This window comes from Protopterus annectens, chromosome 14.part0 (genome assembly GCF_019279795.1).
Source record: "Protopterus annectens isolate FY-2018-M chromosome 14.part0, PAN1.0, whole genome shotgun sequence".
NCBI lineage: Eukaryota > Metazoa > Chordata > Ceratodontiformes > Protopteridae > Protopterus > Protopterus annectens.
In genome coordinates, this window is record NC_056748.1 from 158,320,104 (window position 1) to 158,343,558 (window position 23,455).

The 23,455-nt window shown below is 43.2% G+C and overlaps 1 protein-coding gene across 1 annotated transcript in view; it reads right to left on the minus strand.

The window, feature by feature from the left end:
* Positions 1 to 23,455, minus strand: part of TDRD1 (tudor domain containing 1) — a 2,513,511-nt gene that overhangs the window by 285,106 nt on the left and 2,204,950 nt on the right. The window lies entirely within an intron of this gene.

A 23,455-nucleotide genomic window follows, 5' to 3' on the forward strand; every position in this document is an offset into this window, starting at 1 on the left:
TGAGTACATAGAGTTGGGCATCAGTTAGGTGCATGTCACAGCTTCGTTTTATAGCTATAGAGTAGTGCTTGCTGTCTATGGCCTGAATATGGAGAGCTGGAAATCAGTTAGGTGCATGTCACAGCTAAGTTTTACAGCTATAAAGCAGTGATTCCTGCCTGGGGCCTGCATACACAAAGCTGGGCATCAGTTAGGTGCATGTCACAGCTAAGTTTACAGCTATAGAGCAGTGATTGCTGTCTGGTGCCCGAATATGCAGAGCTGGGCATCAGTTAGGTACATGTCACAGCTAAGATTTACAGCTATAGACAGTGATTGCTGTCTCGTGCCTGAATATGCAGAGCTGGGCATCACTTAGGTGCATGTCACAGCTAAGTTTTATAGCTATAGAGCAGTGATTTCTGTCTGGGGCCCAAGCACACAGAGCGGGACATCAGGTGCATGTCAGAGCTAAGTTTTACAGTTAGAGAGCACCGACTGCTGTCTGGTGTCTGAATATGCAAAGCTGGGCATAAGTTAGGTGCAAGTCATAGCTTAGTTTTACAGCTATAGAGCAGTGATTGCTGACTCGTGCCTGAATATGCAGAGCTGGGCATCAGTTACGTGCATGTCACAGCTAAGTTTTACAGCTATAGAGCAGTGATTGCTGTCTCGTGCCTGAATATGCAGAGCTGGGCATCAGTTACGTGCATGTCACAGCTACGTTTTACAGCTATAGAGCAGTGATTGCTGTTTGGGGCCCAAGCACACAGAGCTGGACATCAGGTGCATGTCAGAGCCAAGTTTTACAGTTAGAGAGCACTGACTGCTGTCTGGTGTCTGAATATGCAAAGCTGGGCATCAGTTAGGTGCATGTCACAGCTACGTTTTACAGCTATAGAGCAGTGACTGCTGTCTGGTGCATGAGTACACAGAGCTGGGCATCAGTTAGGTGCATGTCACAGCAAGGCTTTACCACTATAGATCAGTGATTGCTGCCTCGTGCCTGAAAATGCAGAGCTGGACATCAGTTAGGTGCATGTCACAGCGAAGTTTACAGCTACAGAGCAGTGATTGCTGTCTGGTGCCTGAGTACACAGAGCTGCGCATCAGTTAGGTGCATGTCACAGCAAGACTTTACAGCTATAGATCAGTGATTGCCGTCTGTGGCCCGAATATGCAGAGCTGGGCATCAGTTAGGTGCATGTCACAGCTACGTTTTACAGCTACAGAGCAGTGATTGCTGTCTGGTGCCTGAATATGCAGAGCTGGGCATCAGTTAGGTGCATGTCACAGCTAAGTTTTACAGCTATAGAGCAGAGACTGCTGTATGGGCCCAGGTACACAGAGCTGGGCATCAGTTAGGTGCATGTCACAGCTACGTTTTATAGCTATAGAGCAGTGCTTGCTCTCTGGGCCCAAGTACACAGAGGTGGGCATCAGGTACATGTCACAGCTAAGTTTTACAGTTAGAGAGCAGTGATTGCTGTATGGGGCCTGAGGGCCCAAATACACAGAGTTGGGCATCAGTTAGGTGTATGTCACAGCTAAGTTTTACAGCTATATAGCAGTGATTGCTGTCTGGTGCCCGAGTACAAAGAGCTGGGCATCAGGTAGGTGCATGTCATAGCCAAGTTTCACAGCTATAGAGTAGTGATTGCTCTCTGGTGCCTGAATATGCAGAGCTGGGCATCAGTTAGGTGCATGTTACAGCTAGATTTTACAGCTATACAGCACTGATTGCTGTCTAGTGCCTGAATATGCAGAGCTGGACATCAGTTACGTACATGTTACAACTACGTTTTACAGCTATAGAGCAGTGACTTCATTCTGGTGCCTGAATATCAGAGTTGGGCATCAGATAGGTGCATGTCACGGCTACATTTTAAAGCTATAGAGCACCGACTGCTGTCTGGTGCCTGAGTACACAGAGCTGGGCATCAGATATGTGCATGTTGCGGCTATGTTTTACAGGTATACAGCAGTGCTTGCTGTCTGGGGCCTGAATCAGTTAGGTGTATGTCACAGCTAAGTTTTACAGCTATAGAGCAGTGATTGCTGCCTGGGGCCTGAATATAAAGAGTTGGGCATCAGTTAGGTGAATGTCACAGCTACGTTTACAGCCATAAATTAGTGATTGCTGTCTATGGCCTGAATATGCAGAGCTGGGCATCAGTTAGGTGCATGTCACAGCGATGTTCTACAGCTATATAGAGCACCGATTGCTGTCTAGTGTCTGAATATGCAGAGCCGGACATCAGTTAGGTGCATGTCACAGCTAAGTTTTACATTAGAGAGCAGTGATTACTGTCTGGGGCCTGAGGGCCCAAATACACAGAGGTGGGCATCAGTTAGGTGCATGTCATAGCTAAGTTTCACAGCTATAGAGTAGTGATTGCTCTTTGGTGCCTGAATACGCAGAGCTGGGCATCAGTTAGGTGCACATCACAGCTAAGTTTTACAGCTATAGAGCAGTGATTTCTATCTGGTGCCTGAATATGCAGAGCTGGGCATCAGTTAAGTTCATGTCACAGCTAAGTTTTACAGCTATAGAGCAGTGCTTGCTGTCTGGGGCCCAAGTACACAGAGGTGGGCATCAGTTAGGTGCATGTCACAGCCATGTTTTACAGGTATAGAGCACAGACTGCTATCTGGTGCCTGAATATGCAGAGCTGGGCATGGGTCTATATCAGATCATCGAATGCCATAACGTCGAACTGCAAAACCCGAACCCTAACAATATCGTAACCTCAAAATAGCAAATTTTTTCCCACGGAAAAAATTTGCTGTTCTGATAAACACACACACACCACAAGCAAACTAAAAGCAACAATCCACACACATACATTTAAAATTTACATCTAACCCTACACTACACTGCACATACACTAATATCTATCCACTTACCTTAACCCAGATCCTAACGCTAAAGTCCGTCACAATAGCACACTCACCTCACCCGTGCCCTAACCCTAACTCACTTAACCCGACCCTAACCCCAAATTCTGTCACAATCGCACACTTACCTGACCTGCGCCCTAACCCTAACTCACCCAACCCGCGCCCTAACCCGAACGCCCGCACAATCACACACTTACCTTAACCCAACTACTTTCCACAGATCGCTGAAAACAGCGAAGCCACAACGGCCAACCGAATTCTTTCCCTAGGAAAGAATTTGGTTTTGTGTAGCTTCGCTGTTTTCAGCGTTCGCGATATTGGGTTCGATATTAGATCAATCGAAATTCTGCCATTTCGATGATCTAATATAGACCCCTGAGCATCAGTTAGGTGCCTGTCACAGCGACGTTTTACAGCTATAGAGCAGTGATTGCTGTCTTGTGCCAGAGTACACAGAGCTGGGCATCAGTTAGGTGCAAGTCATAGCTTAGTTTTAAAGCTATAGAGCAGTGACTGCTGTCTGGTGCCTGAATATGCAGAGCTGGGCATCAGTTAGGTGCATGTTACAGCTAGATTTTACAGCTATAGAGCAGTGATTGCTGTCTGGTGCCTGAATATGCAGAGCTGGGCATCAGTTAGGTTGATGTCATAGCTAAGTTTTACAGTGACAGAGCTGTGATGGTACACGTAGAGGCACTGCTGCTTGACTGTAGGTAAATAGCTGCTGTTTTGGATATACAAGTGCTGATACAGATAGGGTGTGACTAGTAAAAGAGGTTCAGAAATTGTTTTGCTTGAAGGATACAAAATAAGTTTTCTGTTTGAACTGTGTGGATAATGGATCTTGGTAGGATGTTAAGCATGCAAGAAAGAGAAGCAGTACTTAGTATGAGGAAGTGCAAGTGAAAATGTTTTTGAAATGTATGGAACAGAGGGGTTTTAAGGATATAAGATGGGGATGGAATGAATAGAGAAAGTAGAGAGGGTTTATTTCAGAAAAATAGACTAAATTAAAAATGATAGATTCTGTTAAGTCAGTAGGCTTACACATAATTTTGAGAGGTGTGGGTCTTTAAGAGTATAAGTTTGAAGAATACCTGCTGCATGTCCTCAGAAAACAAGTGCATAAAAGGTATTAAAATGCTATCATCCAGACAGCTAGTTGTTTGGAGATGGGATTTATCAAATTTCCTCTGTCTTGTGTACACCGCCGCAGTCCATCAAAGTTTGTGATAAATGCCCTTGGCCATTTCCAAAAGAAGAGAAAACCACTGTTACATGGCCTAGAAGGGAGTCACCACAACAGTCTTTCTGAAACTTCAGAATGATCCTGGATGTTAGCAGAAAGGATGAAAAAGCATATGGGAAAATTCCTGTCCAAGGGAAGAAAAAGCATCTGTTTTTCCAGGCCTTCTTGCATGGAGTGGTGGGGGAAGACCTTTGTAAACTGTTGTGACTGGAGAAAAAAGGATATGAGGTGCTCCCACACAGCTGGATCAGTTCCTGGAGTACCGTTATTCAGTTTCCATTCATGAGGGTCTGTCCTTGTCCTGCTCAGCTTGTCTGCCACAAAAGTTTGCTCTTGTGGTATGTAAGATGCCCATAAAGTGCCAATGTGTTGAAAAGCTGTATTCCAGGCAACAATGGCTCATCTGCAGAAAGGGTGATATCTGGTTCCCTGTTTATGTATCACATCACTGTATTGTCTGTAAACAGACTAGTTGAAATGGGGACCATAGAGAAGGATTCTTAAGATAGTCATTTAGACTTGTAAGACTATCCTTTTTTCTAGAGGAGGGTGCTCCTTTTCTAGCTGACACCACCCTGCCATTTCTTTTGAAAAGTCCATTTTCCAACAGTTTGTGTCTGCTTATTTGGTTTTATTAAAGGTGTAGAGGAACCATTAAATCTGTTCACAAGCATTGAGAAGGAAACAAGATGGCTGCACATCAAGTAACTTTTAGTTATGTACTTACCATAACTTCGGATGTATGGGATCCATCTCGCCTACATTCACAACAGATGGGTTCGGAGCCGATCCATCGGCTCCGACTCGGCAACTAATACACTAGCACGAAGTCTCTCATTGGCTGGGCTACTCCCTATCCCAGGATGCACTACACCTGCTTCCCCAGATCTTGTTTGTTCGCTTTCATACATCCATGCAAACACAGAAAAACTAATAGTCACTATAACCAACTAAAGTTCTTCAAGAAAGATCGCCAAGAAAAAAGAGACTACAGCTCCTCTAAATCCGAATGGAACGGGGAAGGACGGTGGGTACTTATGAATGGCGAGATGGATCCCATACATCCGAAGTTATGGTAAGTACATAACTAAAAGATGTAATGGGATCCTATCTCTACATTCACAACAGATGGGACAGCGTCCTAGCACCTACATCCCGGGTGGCTCATTGGAACACACTCCTGAGAACTGTGGAACCAAAGGAAGCTCTGCCTCGAGAAACCACATCCAATTTGTAATGAGAAATGAAAGTGTCGGAGAAGTCCAGGTTGCCGCAGCACAAATATCATCTATTGATAACTTGGAGTGAAAAGCTACGGAAGTAGCCATTGCCCTGGTAGAATGAGCCTTGACTGGAAAGGGAAGGTCTTTGTTAGCCTGTGAATAAATAAAATGATACAATCTTTAATCCATTTAGAAATGGAGGTTTGTGTTACTGGTTGACCCAATTTGTTCACTGCAAAGGAAACAAACAATTGATTTGATTTCCGCGTTTGAGCGGTTCTATTCAAATAAAAACGCAGTTGTCTATGCGTCCAATTGATGCAAAGTATATTCTGCTATTAGAGAATTCTGGGAAAAGACAGGGAGTTCTATAGTTTGTTGAATACAGAAAGAGGAGGCCACTTTTGGTATAAATGCAGGGTTTAATTTCAATGAAACTCTATGCTTGTGAAAAATCAAATAGGTGGATCAGAACAAAGAGCTTGAAGTTCTGAAACTCGCCTAGCAGACGTTATGGCTACTAAAAAGGCCGTTTTCCAAGACAGAAATTTTAAATCACAAGTAGCAGCTGGTTTGAAAGGACGGGCAGTTAGGGCAGCAAGAACCATATTCAAATCCCAAGGGGGGACAGGATGAGATAAAGGAGGCCTAAGGAGCCAAGCCCCTTTAAGGAAAGCCTTACAAAGTTTGTAAGACATCAATGAAGGTTCAAATGAAGCATGAAAATTAGAGATCGCCGCTAACTGAACCTTAATGGTAGAAAATGAAGAGCCCGACTGAAAAAGGGAGGCCAGAAAATTCAGAACCTCCGATACTGGTGCAGTGAGAGGATCTATACCCCGTTCTTGAGCCCAGAAGGCAAACCTTTTCCATTTACTGGAATAAAGTTTGATGGTGGAAGGTTTATGAGAAGAAGACAGTATGTGGACCACGTCTGGCGAAAGAGCATTGTCTCGGACTAAGGATGGAAGTGGAGTAACCATGCTGCCAACTTCAGGGACCTGAGAGACGGGTGAAGCCGTCCTGACTGATGAGTCAACAGGTCTGGCACCGGATCCAGAAACCATGGACCTTCTATCGCATGCCTCTGTAGGAAAGGAAACCAAACTTGACGAGGCCAGTGCGGGGCAATCAAAATCATCTCGCTCTCCATGTAAATGGCCTTCTGTATCACCCTCGGTAAAAGGGGGAACGGAGGGAAGGCGTAGAGAAGACCGGGGGGCCAAATGTGAGTCAGAGCGTCCCTGGGAATCTGTCCCTGAGAAGGGAACAGTATGAAGAACTCTCTGCATTTCGCATTGTGAGGGCTGGCAAACAGGTCGCAGCAAGGAAGACCCCATCTGTCGAAGATCTTCGCAGCTATACCCTGGTTGAGGGACCACTCGTGGGGTAAAAGAATGGTCCTGCTTAATCTGTCCGCAATCACATTGGACTTCCCCGGTATGTGCGTTGCTATTAGAAAGCGGTTGGTAGCTACCGCCCAGTGCCAAAGTCTCATGGCTTCTCTGCATAGTGGGTAAGACCTGGTTCCACCTTGCTTGTTTATGTACCACACCACCGACATGTTGTCGGATAGGATAGTAATCGGGCCCTGTGGGAGAGCGTGATGGAGAGCTTGGAGTACCAATAGTACCGCTCTCATCTCCAGGACATTGATATGCAAATGCGTTTCCTGGATCTGCCATGTGCCTTGGACCGACCTGTCCAGGTAATGACCCCCCCACCCTACCTGGGAGGCGTCCACAGTGGCAACGGGACGTTGAGGTATAAAGGGTCGCCCCTGGTCGAGATTTGATTGGAGAAGCCACCAATGCAGATCTCGACGGCAACTTTCCGTGATTATGATTAAGTGGTTCAAGGGAAGTTCCTGATAAGACCATTGAACCGACAGTAGCCATTGTAAAATTCGCATGTGAAGTCTGGCCAAGGGAACTAAAAGTATGGTCGACGCCATCGAGCCCAACAGTTGTAGGATCCGATGGGCCGGGGCTCTTTGTAGGGGAAGACAGGATTTGACTTGATCTTGTAAGACCTGAATTCTTGCTGCCGGTAAAAAGGCGCGCATTCTTTTTGTGTCTAAGTCTGCGCCTATGAAAGTAATACGCTGAGATGGCTGTAGTACAGATTTTGCAAATTGAACGTGATCCCCAAGAAACGGCCCAAGGTGAACGTGGCTCTGAGCGCTTGGAGTAGTAGATGCTCGGAGGTGGCAGTAAGGAGCCAGTAGTCTAGATAAGGAAACACCTGGAATCCCAGACTTCTCAGGTGAGCAGTTACCACTGCCAGACACTTGGTGAACACCCTGGGGGCTGTGGTGAGACCAAAGGGCAGTGCTCGGAATTGGAAATGACTGACTCCGAGGCGGAAGCGTAAATGTCTCCTGGACTCTTGAGCTATGGGAATGTGATAGTAAGCGTCCTGGAGATCTATGGAGCACATCCATGCATCTTTTCCAGCAAAGGAAGAATAGATTGAAGAGTGACCATTCGTAATTTGGACTTCTTTACGAAACGATTCAATGAACTGAGGTCCAAAATGGGCCTGAAGTCCCCTGTCTTTTTTGGTACCAAAAATAATCTTGAGTAAGTTCCTGATCCGATCTGGTCGATGGGGACAGGCTGGATGGCTCTTTTTTCTAGCAGCTTTGAAACCTCTAATGCTGCCTGACCCCGCTGACTGGGTGGTACGTCCGGGATTTCCCTTAAAGAAAGGGGGGGTTTGTTGAAGGGGATGATATAACCTCCGGTAATAATGCGAAGCACCCACTGATCGCTTGTTATGGATTCCCAAGCTTGTGGGTGCGCCGCAAAACGACCCCCGACTGGCTCCGGAGTTGCACAGTCGGGCAACCACTCAGGAACGCTGGTTATATGAAGAACCACGAAAGGAATCGCGGTCTCCAGAGTTACGGGGGCCTCTGCCACCTCTGGGGCGGCGTCTTCCAAAATCCCCTGCCTCTGGAGGGAATCACTGGGTGGAGTAGGGAAAGACTTCTGAGATTTTCTAAACCACATTTTCCCTCCTCTCCCAGCCTTGGGGTAAGGCCTGAAGGGGCGGAAAATCGGGCCCCAACGGCAGTCAAAGTCTTGCCCTCCCGCTCCCACCGAGTTAGTGTGTCCTTCACCTTGGGTCCAAACACAGCTGACCCATCAAAGGCGTCGTGAAGGAAGACTTGAAGGCCTCCATGAGCGAACACAAAGCGTAACCAGGCTTGTCTCCTGAGGGCAACGCCTGTTCCGCTGCTCGCCTTCTCGGCCGCATATGAAATGAGCCTCATGGACGAGTTAACAATAGAAAAAGGGTAGTCATCTGTGCGCCAACAGTCGGGCCAGCGCCTCAGGTAGGTTACCAACAAGAGAGTCATTTAGCTCTTTGAGAAGATCCCTTTGGAGCCTCGTAAAATGACATAAGTAGTTCAGCGACCGTAAGGCAAAGGCCGCTGAAGACAGGGCACGCTTCCGCACCTATCCATACTCCTAGAATCCTTATTAGGAGGATGAACAGACGTCGAAGCCTCTGCCACGTCCTGCTGTATGGCAGAAGCCACCACCAAAGCATCTACAGGCACACCCTTTGAGAGAAACCCCTTCTGGGGGCTGACAAAATTTATTGGGCCTCGCAGGCACCGGTTCCACAGAATCAGGGTGTTCCCACGCCCTCGAGAAACCAAATCAAGGAGTTCATCAAGGGCGGAGACACCCAGGAGGCGGAAGGCTGGGCCCCAAAGGCCTTGAGGAAGACTGACTCCTCAGCTGAAGGGGTTTTGGCTTGCCAGTCACCTCTCTGTCTCAGAATCTCCAAGATATCTGAGAAGGAGATATCATCCGAAGATGATTTGGGGGACCCTTCTGCGTCATCGAGGTCAGTATCCGATGTAACAGACTCATCTTGGGAGTCTACGTGCTTCCTCTTACACAATTTCTTCCGTGGGGGTTCGTCCGAAGCAGTTTCGGATGGACCACCCGGAAGAAGGGGGTATCCTCAGGCCCTGGGGCCCCGCTGCCGGGGGGCTGCAACGCAACAGAGGCACCAGTCTCCAAATCTAGGGACGGTGAGGTAGAATCTTGCTGAACCGGCAAAGGCATGGCCAGCGTGCTCCTCATGGCCTCAAAGGCCGGACCTCCAGAATCCAAGGAGGTCACTGGTCTAGAGGCCACGATGGCACTGGGAATTCCAGCAGCCGATGCTCCGAGAGGAAGACTAGGCACCGAAGCACCCAATCCCAAAGTGTTCCCCTCGGGCCCGGCTGAAGAGGTCGCAGTACCAAACCCTGAACCGGAGGACAGGGTAGGAAGCACAGTCGGAACAGAGAGACCTCGAAGGGGTCTCTGCACCGACCGTATGGCTCCGCTTTGCTCCACCACCACCGACTCCAACGGCTCCGAGGAGGTTGGAGGAGGAATCGAATGTGTTGGAGGGGGGATCGGCTCCGAAGCTAACTGTGCTGGAGCCGAGACCAATTTAGTAACACTGGAGATTGGAATAGCCTCTGTAAAACCCTATCCAGGTCCGAATCTGAAAGTCTCGATGATTTAGAGGAGGTAGACAATCGAGAAGACTTTCCTCTCGGCTCCGAGAGAGAAGGGGACTGGCTCCGAAACGGCTCCAATGCTATCGGCGCCGACTCCACCACAGCATGGACCACCATCGGAACTGAAGGAGCCTTCTTCGGAGCCGAGGGGGAAGAGTCTGAGCTGCACACTTCCACCGGCTCCGAAGCCATTGGAACCGATGGAGGTGATTCACCTCTCGATACTCCAACTTGCGGCTCCGAAGACAATGGAGCCGAGGTAGGAGGTATCGAGGCAGACCCTTCGACCCCGAAGTCAGTGGAGCCGAGGAAGAAGAGGTCAATTTTGTCTTTTTAGAAGTCGGCTCCGATGGACTTGTCGGAGCCGACGATCTTTTCTTTTTGGAAGCAACAGGAAGATCTAAGGCTTCCTCAAAAGAAGGTTTGATAAGCCCTTTCAATATTAATTTGTTCTTGCGTTTTTGAAGAACTCTAGATGAGAACGCATGACAGACGCTACAAGTCTCTTGCAGATGTTTCGGCCCCAAACAATAAACACATACTGAATGACTGTCTGTAATGGACATTTTATATTTGCACAGAGTGCATTTTTTAAAACCTGACTTTTGTTCCTTAGACATGATACAGGCCACAACAAGTACAAACTCTAACGAAATCTTACTCTACCACAAAAGTATAGCACTATACACAAAAAGCGCCAACTGAAAAGCGCGAGACACACTGGCGCGAGTACTGGTGAAAGTTTACCTCACAACAATTTGAAACAAGTTAACGGCCCAAAGCCCTCTAATTTAAACGGGCTTTGCCCGATAAACAACTAACCAAAAGTTAATAAAAACCTAATAGCACTCAAAGATAGGGCAAAGGCCCTCTAACTTAAACGGGCCTTACCCGACTGAACAAATTAAATTTTTTGGAAACAAGCACTCAACAAAAAAACAATAAGAAATAGCAAGAAATAGCTGTTAAAACAGCTGTTTGGTTAATATGGACAAAAATTCCCTAGGTCAAGGACCAATAAGGTAAAAAGAACCACTTAGCTCCAGCCAAGTTGAGACCACGTCCAGCTTGTTAAGCGGCAAACGAGATCTGGGGAAGCAGGTGTAGTCCATCCTGGGATAGGGAGTAGCCCAGCCAATGAGAGACTTTGTGCTAGTGTATTAGTTGCCGAATCGGAGCCGATGGATCGGCTCCGAACCCATCTGTTGTGAATGTAGGCGAGATAGGATCCCATTACATCCACTTGTTTTTAGCTCTTCCAGTATGAAAACAAACTCAGCAGAAAAGGCCACTAGACTTATGTTTATGTGTGAATTTCAGTAACTGGCTAGTTAAGTACACTGCTTAAATGCCAGGAATAAAGAAATACTGAAGACCTGGAAAAGAATCAGCTACAAAAAAGTTAGGAAGAAACACTGACTGTTCAGCAAAAAGTAATGCAACCTTTATAGGTTCTTAAGTGTGTACTATGCTAATGGTTCTGGAGCCTTTACAAACTTAGCCCATAGGATTACCCGACCTTAGTTCCCAGTGCCTCTGTTGAGTAAAGCCACTGGAGTAATCCCTGGGGTGAATTTTCTATTTCCCATCCACTCATCAAGATTTCTCTTGAAGAGGGCCAGTGAGGTGCTCTGCTTGACACATATGGGAAGTCTAATCCATAGCATGGGCAGTCTGTGGGTTATGAACCTGTCCCTCCAGCATGTTCTGTTGATTGTGGTAATGAGGTTGAGGTCTCTGGAGCATGTGGTGTGGAGGGACTGGGATTATCTGTAGCATTTGTAACAGAGCTGGGTCAGACATGGCTTTGTAAGTCAAGCACAGATTGCCTCTAAGTAGGCGATATGAGACAGAGAATAGTTGGAGTTTTCTTAGTCTGTCCATATAGGACAAATGTTTAAGGCCTAGGATCCTCTTTGTGAGGTACTTTTGTGGCCTCTCCAGTTGTTGCAGGTGTTTAGTGAGGTACATGCCAAATGGGGCATTGTACTCAATAACTGGCCTAATGAGGGAAGAGTAGAGGGAGACAATGTCCTCTTTCTTCCAGGATGTAAAACCCTTAGTAATGAGATGTGCCACATAGGACTTTGACCACAGTGGCAATGTGGTAGTCAAAAGAGAGGTTGCTGTCAACCTGTGTTCCCAGATCTCTTATAACACCTTCTGTGTTCCGTGGACTACCATTGATGTGATAATTCATGGGAACTGGGTTTCTTCCAAAAGGGATGATGACACATTTTTTGGCATTGAGCTAAAGGCCATGGTTCTGACACCAGTCGTTGGTCTCAGTGAGGCCTTTCTGTAGGATCTCAACATCACTTGGGGCATTAATACCTCCCAACTGCAATTGTCTGCAAACTTTTTCAGCCAGTGTCCCTTCCTGTTGGCCTGGACATCAGAGAAGTAGATACCAAACAGGAGAGGACCCAGGACCGAACCCTGTGTGACTCCACTCGTGACTAGTCGGCAGTCTGACTTGGAGTCAGCTACTTTCACACTGTGGGTTCAACCTGTGAGCCAGTTTGCAACCCACCTAGTGATATAGGGGTTGATGCCTAGCTTAGTGAGTTTTTCTATGATTCCTGAGTGGGGAATGGTGTCAATGGCCTTGGCCAGATCAAGCTAGGCTGTATGAACCACCTTGCCATCATCCACAGCTCTGGTGACTGACTCAAAGAAGTCGACCAAGTTAAGCAGGGATGATCTACCCTTCACAAAACCAAACTGTGTGGGATCCAGGGTTTGGAGATTCCCTATATCCTTGTTTATTAGGTCCATGATGATGTGTTCATAGCTTTGCATATCAGACTTGTCAGGTTAATGGGGCGATGGTTCCCAGCGTTTGCAGTCTCTCCCTCCTTTGTGGAGAAGGATGACTGTAGCAGTGTGCCATTCAGTAGGGACAAAGCCTGAGTTGAGGCTGTGACTGAACAGGGCACACAGGTGAGGTGCCAGTTCATGTAGAACTCAGCCAGGTGTATTGTCAGGTCCCATACAAGTTGTATTCTTCAAACATAACTTCCAGTAACCTACAGGATGATAAGACAATTGCATACAGATCTGGTTAAAATAAACAAAACACAGAGAGAGAGAGTAAAGTAACACAAACAACAAAAGGCTGGAACAAATTAAAGAAGCTTTAAACAGATATTCAGATGAGATGATAAAGATGCAAAAGTTAAAGGTCGAAATAAAGAAAAGTCTGGCTGAATATGAGACTGCTCAGGAAGAGATGTTTCAAAAAATAATAGATTAAGAGGCAGAGCACATACGGAAAACTTGAGATTTTCAGATTTACCAGAGAATTTGGGAGGAACAGACTGCATTAAATTTATAAAAGCACAAATAAACAACTGGACTGGTATTCCACAGCAGGACTAAGTTGAACGGGCACACTGTGTGTATGCTCCAAATCTAGCTATAAGAAAGCAACCTAGACCTTTAATGGTAATGATGCAATCCTACCAACAGATAAAATTGATTTTGTTAAAACCATGGCAGAAGGACAAAATACTAAAAGTAGGTGACAGCAGAGTGTTTATGGAGAATGATTACTCATTGTACACCAGGCAAGAGAGAAGTAAACTCACCATCCCTCTATTCAGAGAATGCAGAGATGCAGGTGTGAGATTCAAACTGCTGTATCCAGCTGTCTTCAAGGTATTCTTCCCTGGAGGGACAAAATCATTTTTTGATGAAGTGCATGCTAAGGAGGAAATACAAAAGTTTGTCCAACAAAAACTAAGCTGTGAAACAGGAGGAGACTTGACTTCTCGATCCTCTGGTAATAAAGAGCACAGAAAGACTGCACCTGTGAAACCTTTCCCAGCATTTCAACAGAAAATGTTGGTGAGAAGGAAGTGGATACTAGAGTCGACCAGAAGAATCGAGAGTACATTGGAAATTAAGCAGGATTTAGGTGATGGAGAAGAACAGTAATAGAATCAGTAACTTAATGTGGGATTACAAAGCAATAATTATATTTGTGAAATATGACAGCACAAGAAAATCAGAAAAAATTTGACTTAATTCAAAATTTGTTTGCTGAGTGGGGGACTTCGGTATATGTCCTACTTCCTGTCATTAATGTTCGGGAAAATTATTTGGGGAGGGGAAGAGAGGGGAGAACGCTAACTGTAAGTAAAGAAAACACTTTGGTTTCTTAATTGTATTGTATCAGTGTTGCATGGTTTTCTTTGCATGCTATTTTTGAGTGTAATGGGGATTGTAAACAGGTGTTGTTTTTATTTTTCTCCCCTCTTCTCTTTTTCTTCTTATGCAGTTTTGAGAAACAGAGGCAATGTAATGATTAACAAAAAAAAAAAAAGGAAAAAGGATGCCTGGTTAAGGGGGCATGACAGAGTTCAAATTAATGTGCGTTTTTCATTCTTGCATGAGGAAATGTTTGATTAAGGACCTTTGTTTTAAAACAGAGAGCAACTAAATGAAAAAGAATACTGAATATTTTAAGTTTTTTCTAGCACTTGCAAATATGTATACTAAGCAGCATTTCTACAGCTGCTCTTCATGCCTCCATGGAGACGATCTGACAAAGAGAAACTGGAGACAGTCTGGTGGAAAGCGATTGTCTGAGGGAAAAGAAAAAATGAACAGAAAAATTGACTAGGACATAATGTTCCCTGAAAACAATAAGGGTTTTTCCCAGGTGTGACAGCTTTAAAGATAATACAAAAACAGTTATTTATTTGAAATTTGTTAAACGGGTAGGTCCAACTGGGTAGAGACCCTTTTTCTGCGAAGACCCGAGGGGAAACTATCTAAAACAGTTACAGACATTGGTTATGCATACAGAAGAAAATTTTTTTTTTAAAAGAACTAAGATAAAACCACAAACTATACAATTTTTTTAACAAAGCAAGTATAACTAACAAAATCAAAAACAGTATAATTTTTTTTACAAGGCATGTACCAATATCTCTCTTTTATATCTCCCTTTTTTTGTTAGAAATATATAGGATTGCCACCTTTCGTTGTGGCTAAAACCGGAGTAAAGCCACACCCCTCGCATCACCAGTAACCACTCAAACCCACACCTCTCCCACCCATATCCCACCCATTTTGTGACATCACAATGACATTGCCTGGTGGGGAACGCCCTTCTTTTTCTGTTCATGCTGCCTGTTTTTGGCTGATTTACTGTGCTTTTCTGTAAAAAAAAAAGAAAGCACAGTAAATCAGCCCGACAGTCAGTTTCCTTTTTTGAAACAAAATACCTGAGTTTGTACAGTGTTTTCTGGACTACCGGAGAATCAGTTTGATTTCAGGATAGTCCGGAAAAAAAACGGAAGGGTGACAACCATAGGAATATATAGAGATGCAGGAAGAAAGTTATATGCAGATAATATAAGCTAGGAAGATACTAAAAGAGAGAGGCAGAAGTGTAGAGGAGAAGCAACAGAAATAATCTAAGGTAGGAGGAATATACAAAATCATTGTAGATAGGAATTACGCGAAAGACTATAGTAATAGAGGCCAAGGGGATAGTAGTAGAGTTTAATCTAGTTGTGGAAAATGCAGCTTTGAGGGGGTAACAGGCAGAAATAATAGCAGATAGGAAGATAAATTATGCTAGGTTTAGAAGATAGGAAAACAAGATTATGTTAGACGAAGTAAAATTCTGTTTTTTTTTTTTTTTAAATGCAATGGGGATACTAATATAAACAAGTGCCTTTGTTTTTTCTTGTTTACACTTCTTTTGTCCAGTTTTGAGAAATGTAGGCACTGCAATGAAAAAAGAATGAGGAGGGGAGGAGATTGGGTGGGGGGGGGGGCAGAAGGGTCTGGTTAAGATAGCATGACAAAAGAAAAAAATCAGTGTGCTTTTTCCCATGCTTGCATAGGGAAATGACTGGATAAAATCCCTAGGCATTATCCAGTAATAAGTTTATTACAAAGCATGTAAATGAAAAAGAATATTCAATATTACAAGGCTTTTTTTCCTGATAATAAAGGTACTCTTAGCAGTTGTGACTGGTTTGCATGTCACTAGAAGACAATTTGATAAAGAAAAATGGCTTGGAGAACGTGTTAACTGAAAGCATTCAAGTGTTTTCTCAACTGGGAGAGTTATATAGATATAAAAAAATCAAATAGCACTTACTAATAGCATAGGCTAGGCTGTACCACGTATGTCTTAGTGGGTCTATATTATAATCGCGAAACCTCACTTACGCGAATACGGAAATGTCAACACACTGAGCGAACCGCGAAAACACAGAACGTCCTGAAGCGTGAAATTCAAAATGTCGAATTGGCATAGTTGGCCAACCCCACTGCCCGCTACCTACCCAAACAAAATAAATAATCCACATACATATACTTAACAAAACCCTACTTCTAACCCTAAACTAAAGCTTACATATATTACTATGTATGCATTTACCTTAACCCGCACCCTAACCCCAAGGTCCGTAGCTATTGCACACTTACCTTAAGGAGCTATATCAGAGAAAGGCCAACTATGGCAATTCGACATTTCAAATTTCACGCTTCAGGACGTTCGGTGTTTTCGCAGTTCGCTCAATATGTGTCGATGTTTCCATATTCGCATAATTGCGGTTTTGCGGTTGTAATATGTAACCTTCTTAGCATGACTAACCTTTCTTTTTGGTTAACTTTAGCCTGTCTGTGTAGCTATCAACTTAGAACTTATGTTCTTATTAGGAAGCAAAATCTTCAATATTGGAAGATGTACATCGTTTTGTGTGTTATTGTAAAGTTCATAGGTTTTAGGATTGTTTTTTTTTTGGGGGGGGTGTTTGTTCTGTTTGAGGACTTTCAAAAAAACAAAGTTATGTAAGATGTGACATAGGTGCAAATGGGTATGATATGAAACAACTTATAGAAGACCAACCTGCCAAAGTGTACACATGTAACAAAAGTTGGAACTAGACATTTAGCAAAAAAGCAGTTATATATAAAAGGTGGTAAATAACTATATAAGAAAATGATGCTTTCTGTAATGTTTTTCAATCTAATTGGTCTTGCAGATAAATATAAAAAAGAAAGAGTAGTGAACTATGTTAAAAAATGTAGAGTGCAAATAGCTATGCAACAGGAGACGCACCTGGAAAGAACTGAACATGTGAATTTGATAAAGAAAGGTTCTCCGGATGGTTATTCAGCAGAATACTTGGGGCAAACGAAAAGAGAAGTACTTATATTAATTACAAGAGGAGCCCCAATAGTGACAGAAGGGGAAAAAGATACTAATGGAAGACACACAGTACGAAGGGGCTACTGGCTAGGGAGGAGGATTACACCGGCATCCATTTACATTCCACTTAAAACTGCTGTAATGGAGCTTAAGAACATTCTGGGAAAAATAATCAGCTTTCAGCGAGGAGTATTACTTGTAGGTGGAGACTGGAATTTGGTTTGCAACAGTGAAGATGGGTCTGGGGGACCTACAAGGGATAATATAACAAGGGAGGGTGGATTTTTGAAGAAATTTATGAAAATGTTTGGCATGGAAGATGTGAATTCAGTACTAGGAGTTCGGAGTGAATTTACATATTACTCACCGAGATACAGAAACTGGGCTAGGCTAGAGAGATTTTATATCTCACAGGAACATGTGCAATTATTTCCGATCATGCACCAATAACAACAAAAATAAAAACACAGGGTAATGAAATGAAAATGAGACACTGGCGCTTTCCCACCTACTGGTTGAAGAGAGAGAAATTTAAGGATTGGGTTATGGAATTAAGGAGCTACAAGAGAAGACAAATATAACTTCTAAAAACAGAGCTAATGAGTGGGACAAAATTAAACTGGAGTTTAAAACTAGGTTGGAAATAAAAGCAAGGGAGATACGGCCAAACAGTAATGAGAATTATTTAGAGGGACTGCAATATGGGATACAAATAATAGGCAAGAGGAGGCTGGAATTTACTGGAGAAAACTGTCAAAGGAACCAAGGTATCGGGAGCAAATAACTAGAAAGGGAAAGGTAATAGAATGTTAAGAGGCCAAGAATTTTTCTGGACTGCAGGTTACAGATTGCCTTCCCTATCAAGGACTGAAATCAGAGTATAGGCAAACAGAAAGAAATAGGGGGCTCCTAAATGAAAGGCCAGCACTGGTAGAGTTTTTAATAGAATCTAGAACCCAAGCTGCCATTAAAAAAAGGAATAATTATAAAATATTGCATGATAATTATAAGAATTACTCAGAAAAACTTAGAAAGGATTGGGAAGAGGGGTCTATATCACAAAATCAACAGTTCACAATGTCGACTCACAGTTCTTTGACATGAAAATATCGAACTCCAACATACTCTAACAGCCAAATCATCGATTTCTTTCCAACTGAAAGAAATTGGTTAGCCGTTTTCTTACACCTGCCCTTTCCCCAACTGTAGTGCTGTCCCGAAGTTAGAATATTTAGTTGGGGGTGTGGGGGGGACACAGCCCCCCAACATGGGGGGTGTGTGGGAGGCAAAGCCCCTAACTTAAATATGTTTGTTTTTGTGTGGTGTTGGTTTCTGACCAACTGATTTCTTTCCGTTGGAAAGAAATCGGTGATTTGGCCATTCGAGTATGTTGGAGTTCGACATTTTTGTGTCGAACAACTGTGAGTCGACAATGTGAACTTTCGATTTTGTGATATAGACCCAGGAAGAGAGACTGGATAAGCAATTCACAACGAGATAATGGGGGGATATATGTACATCTCCCAAATATGCATCAAAGTCTAGAAGATTTAGGATCTTTGTATGCAAATGTTTACATAGGTATTTTTATACCCCAAGTAGACGTCACAAAGGATTTTTCCTCAGGTGGATAGCAAATGTTGGAGGTGGGACAGGCAAGAAAGAGGCAGCTGGGAATATATTTTTGGAAGTGTGATGAGCTGCAGACTGCTCTGACGGAGATGCTAGGTGAGTAGATTGGACTGTCCTTTTTGAGTTATGCTATAGAATCGGAATTGCCTAGACATAGTAAAGCCTCGCTGAGTCTAATTATGATGGCTGCCAAAACAATTACTAGAACATGGAAATCAAAGTCTAGACCAACTTTACTAGAAGTACTTAATATAGTAACAGAGATATAATAACTGGAATTGGGATCTTTAGAAAAGGGAAGGAGGAAACTACATAGGAAAAATGGGAATTGTGGGAACAATAAATGCAGAGCAGGAACGAGATTTAAGAGGCAGGATATGAATGTGCTATATAATGCTTAACTAACAATGACTGGATAGTTTATAAGTGATGTATAATGTTTACAACTACAGTTGTTTCAATGGTGTCTGTGATGTAAACTGCAAATAAAGTGGTATCATTTTGTATGTTTTTCATTTATATAAATGTTAAGACTGCCATCGTCATATGCATAAATTTAATAAAGATGTTTGGGGAAAAAAACATGGAGAAGGAAGGCTAAAAAATCCGAGAGATTCCCCAAATCAGCTTGGCTTTCTCATCACAATGAAGGTCCTATGCAGCAGATGGTTCAACTATTGCCTCTCTAAGGGAGAAATTCAGACTTTCAGGTTTTTAATCCACAGTAATGTTCTGAGCATGCAACCAAGCAAACCTCCTCATAACCATTCCAGTGGCAGAATACCTACAAGTGGCATCAGCTGAACCATAAGCACATTCAAAGAGGATGTAGCCACTTGAGAGACAGAATCAATCAGATTACACAATGTTGTTAATTTCCCTGATGAGGGAAATGATGACAATGTTTCCCATGTTCTCAAAAGAGGCATGCATAAATTTTAGCATACAAGCTTGACAAATGACAATTCTACAACCAAGGGTTGCAGAACGACACACATTCCCTGTTCTATCAAATGTTTTCCCATTCTTGTCAGAAGGGGATGGATCTAGCATTAATCAGATGTTTAGCAGCAGCTGGGTTTACCAGAAAAATCACTGCTGGGCCTGATATGGAAAGAGTACATAAAAACTTGATAAGCAACTTCATATAATCTATGTGCTTTATTCGGGGCAGCCATCTGGTTGTCATGCAAGTTATAGGCTGCAACACATACATCCTGTGATGCTGAAAGAACAGCAGCAACTGGTGTAGATTCAAGAAATTCAAGTTGCAGCAAATCGTACTATTTCTTTAGAGACAGTGGAATGTCATTATGTTCCCACTGAAATAATTAATTCATTTTTGTAAACAGTTTCAGAAAAAAAGAATTATTCAAAGGGAAGGACAAAAGCCACACTATCTGCCAGAATTTGAATCAGAAAAGGAGAAGGGGGGGGGCTGTCCTTTTACAATATTTTTTTATCCATTCTTTTATTCTTTAAATACACAATATTTTCTTACATACCTCAGACGATGTCCCATTACATAAAAAATTAAAATGAAATAAGACGCACATTCTTGCTCTTTCAAGTTGTACTATTATACATACAGGACCATTATTTTTGTCTTGACTTCACAATATCCTCTATATTTATCCTTAGATATCACTAGAAAAATTAGGTAGACTGTTTGCTTTGTACTCTCAACACGGTTTTGCAAATGTGTAGCTCCTCTGATCTACTCTGTAGTGGTTACACATCATTAAAAAGAAACTGGAAGCAGTAAACTTAACACTAGTTAAAACACCAGTTGTAAGAACTATCAGGACCTTGTAAGCTCCCATTAATGGCTTTCTTTTTTGCCTACCCTTTCTCATATACATCTCACAGCCCTGTTCATGCCTCTGCCTCTCGCATATAATCTAACAATGCTGCCCATATATGAATTATGCCTTTTGATACCACATTTTTTTTTCTCTTTCTTTTCTACTAATTTAGTTTCCCTCCATGATTTTTACAATTTGGCTCTTTTGCAGACTTAAAAGATGTTTTCTAGAGTTTGCAAGAGGTTCTCTGGTTCGATCCTCAGCTGGGGTGCCTTCTGTGTGGAGTCTGCATGTCCTCCCTGTGGTCGAGTGGGTTTCCTCCGGGTGCTCCAGTTTCCTCCCACATCCCAAAGACATGCTGTAGGTGGATTGGATACTCTAAATTGGTCCTAGACACGAGTGCGTGCGTGTGTGTGTCTTCCGTGGAAGGTTGGGTGCCGGGTTGGCAACTCGACACAGTAAAACTCCACTGCCAATCATGAGCGGACAGGTGATCTGCTGTGGCGACCCCTAACCGGGAAAAGCCAAAAGAGGAAGATGACGTAATGCACTTTTTGGCTACTATTACCAATGAAAGCAACAACTGTGTGAATAGGCACCTCGATACCTACCCATTGCAGTAGAAACATTACTTTAGTGAAGGCAGTATTTTGTACCCCCAATCGATTAACAATGCCCATCAGTTTCAATTTTCTAATCTCACAATCCCCCAAAAATATATGCACCCCTTTATCTCTAAACTCTTTCTTGCATTTCCAACAATACTAACTACTATTTGGAAAGATCCTATTCCCTCCTCTGGTGTATACAATATTTATATGCAGGCACTTCCTTGCGAATATTGTAAAGCCTCTAGATTTAGTGGCATAGCTCAGTGCAACAACTATTTCAGACCAGCTCTTTTCTCCTAAGCTCATGGCTAGGATTTTTCCCATTTTCTTCAGCCTAAGATCTAATATGTTAAACACGTCATGGAAGATCCTACAGGTCCTGCTTACCAGTCTCCTTTCATCTGTCCCCTTCATTCTAGCTTCTCTGAATAGCTTAACTATTTCTACTTTCCTGGTTTGCTGTGTTGTTGTCTTTCTAATGCCCTTATATTCCACTGTTAGTTCAATGTAGCTTAAGTAGCTCCCCTTTGGGAAGTCAAATGTATGCCAGATTTGTTCCCAAGTCATAACCTCACCATCCCTTTCTACTTGCCCCCAGTATCTAGGTTCTGTATTTTTATTTCTCTACATACTAAAGAGTTTATTTTATACATACCGATTTTTAGGCAATAAAGAATGCCATATAGGCACCAGCAGGCTCACCAAGCGTTTATTGTCTCTTGCAGCCATAAATTTTTCAGCCTTTCCATGAATCGTAGACCACAGCAGTTTGTCAGTGGGAGGCTTTCCAGAACTTACCATATTGATCTTGCTAATTCCTGCTGCTTAACACCTGGGTTAGCAACACATCTTTCCATTTTGCATTGTATGCTTCCATTTATATAAAATAAACTCTCTTGAGTTGAGTAGCCTTAAAATAAAGGTCTAAGTCTGGTATTCCTAACCCTCTCCTGTCCATGGGCAGTGTTACTATAAATGACTTCTCCCACCCCCCAAAAAAGGATTTGAACTCCCTTTCCAGGATTTTCCAATATTCTGCATCCAGGTAATAGTAATACGGCTAAACCATGTACTAAAAAAGGGCAGACTATGAATTTTACCACCTGGGTCTTTGGGTCTTCATTAATCTGCAACATCTTCCACCTGTACATATGGCACTTATTTACCACATTCCTCCACATATCTTTTGCCGTTTGTTTCATGTCCTTTCCTATCCAAATTCCAAGCCACTTAAATTATTGATGTTCACAAAGGGAAGCTCTTCTACCAATGCGTGTGTTGGAATACAATCAATCAACATTACCTCAGTTTTAATTTTGTTACTTGAAAGAAATTCAGATTTGCCGAGTTCCTCAAATAAAATAGCTAGGTCTTTATCTGGGTTTGCTACATACAAGCTGATATCTGTATACAAACCTAATTTGTCTTGTTGAGGATCACAAAAAGTTACTAGGCTAATGGCACTAGAGCCTTTACAAGCCTAGCCAAGTTCTACCCTTATTTCCACGATCAGCACCTAATACCCATGTCCAAGAGGGACACAGGTAGAACCCCTCGGTGAATTTACGGTTACCCATCCAATCGTCCACATTGCGTTTGAAGAGGGCCAATGAGGTGCTCTGTTTGACATGAAGTGGGAATCTGTTCCAAAGGTGTGGTAACCTCCAGCTGTCCCTCCAGCAGGTTCTGTTAATGGCACATACCAGGTTAAGGTCTTTAGAGTGAGTAACCCCCATCTAACATTTCACTTGCAAATATGCAGCATTTCCAATAAAGCAGGCTCAAAGATTGCCTTATATGCAAGGCAGAGATTACCTCTGAGTAGTCTGTATGAAAAAAGAATAAAGTGACTGTGATTTCAGACAATCCACATAGGACAGATGCTGAAGACCTTGAATTCTCCTTGTGGGAAACCCTTTGTGGTCTCTCCAATTGCTGCAGGTGCATGGAAAGATACATACCAAAGGGGCCACTTTACTACTGGCCTAATGAGGGAAGAGTACAGGGAGGTTATAACTACTTTTTTTCTGGAGGCAATGCCCTTACATATGAAATGTGCAATATAGAATGCCCTTCTTACCACTGCGGACACATGGTGATCAACAGTAAGACTGCTGTCAACCTGTGCTCCCGGGTGTTTCACCACTGAGTACATACTTACGGTGTTGCTACTGATGTGGTAGTTAACAGGAATATCGCTCTTACCGAAAGGGATGACAATACATTTTTTTGCATTGAGTTTAAGGTCATGGCTTTGGCATCAGTCATTTGATTGTGTAAGACCCTCTTGTGGGATGCTGACATAATTTGGAGATTCTATGATCACTCCCAGGTTGCAGTCATCACC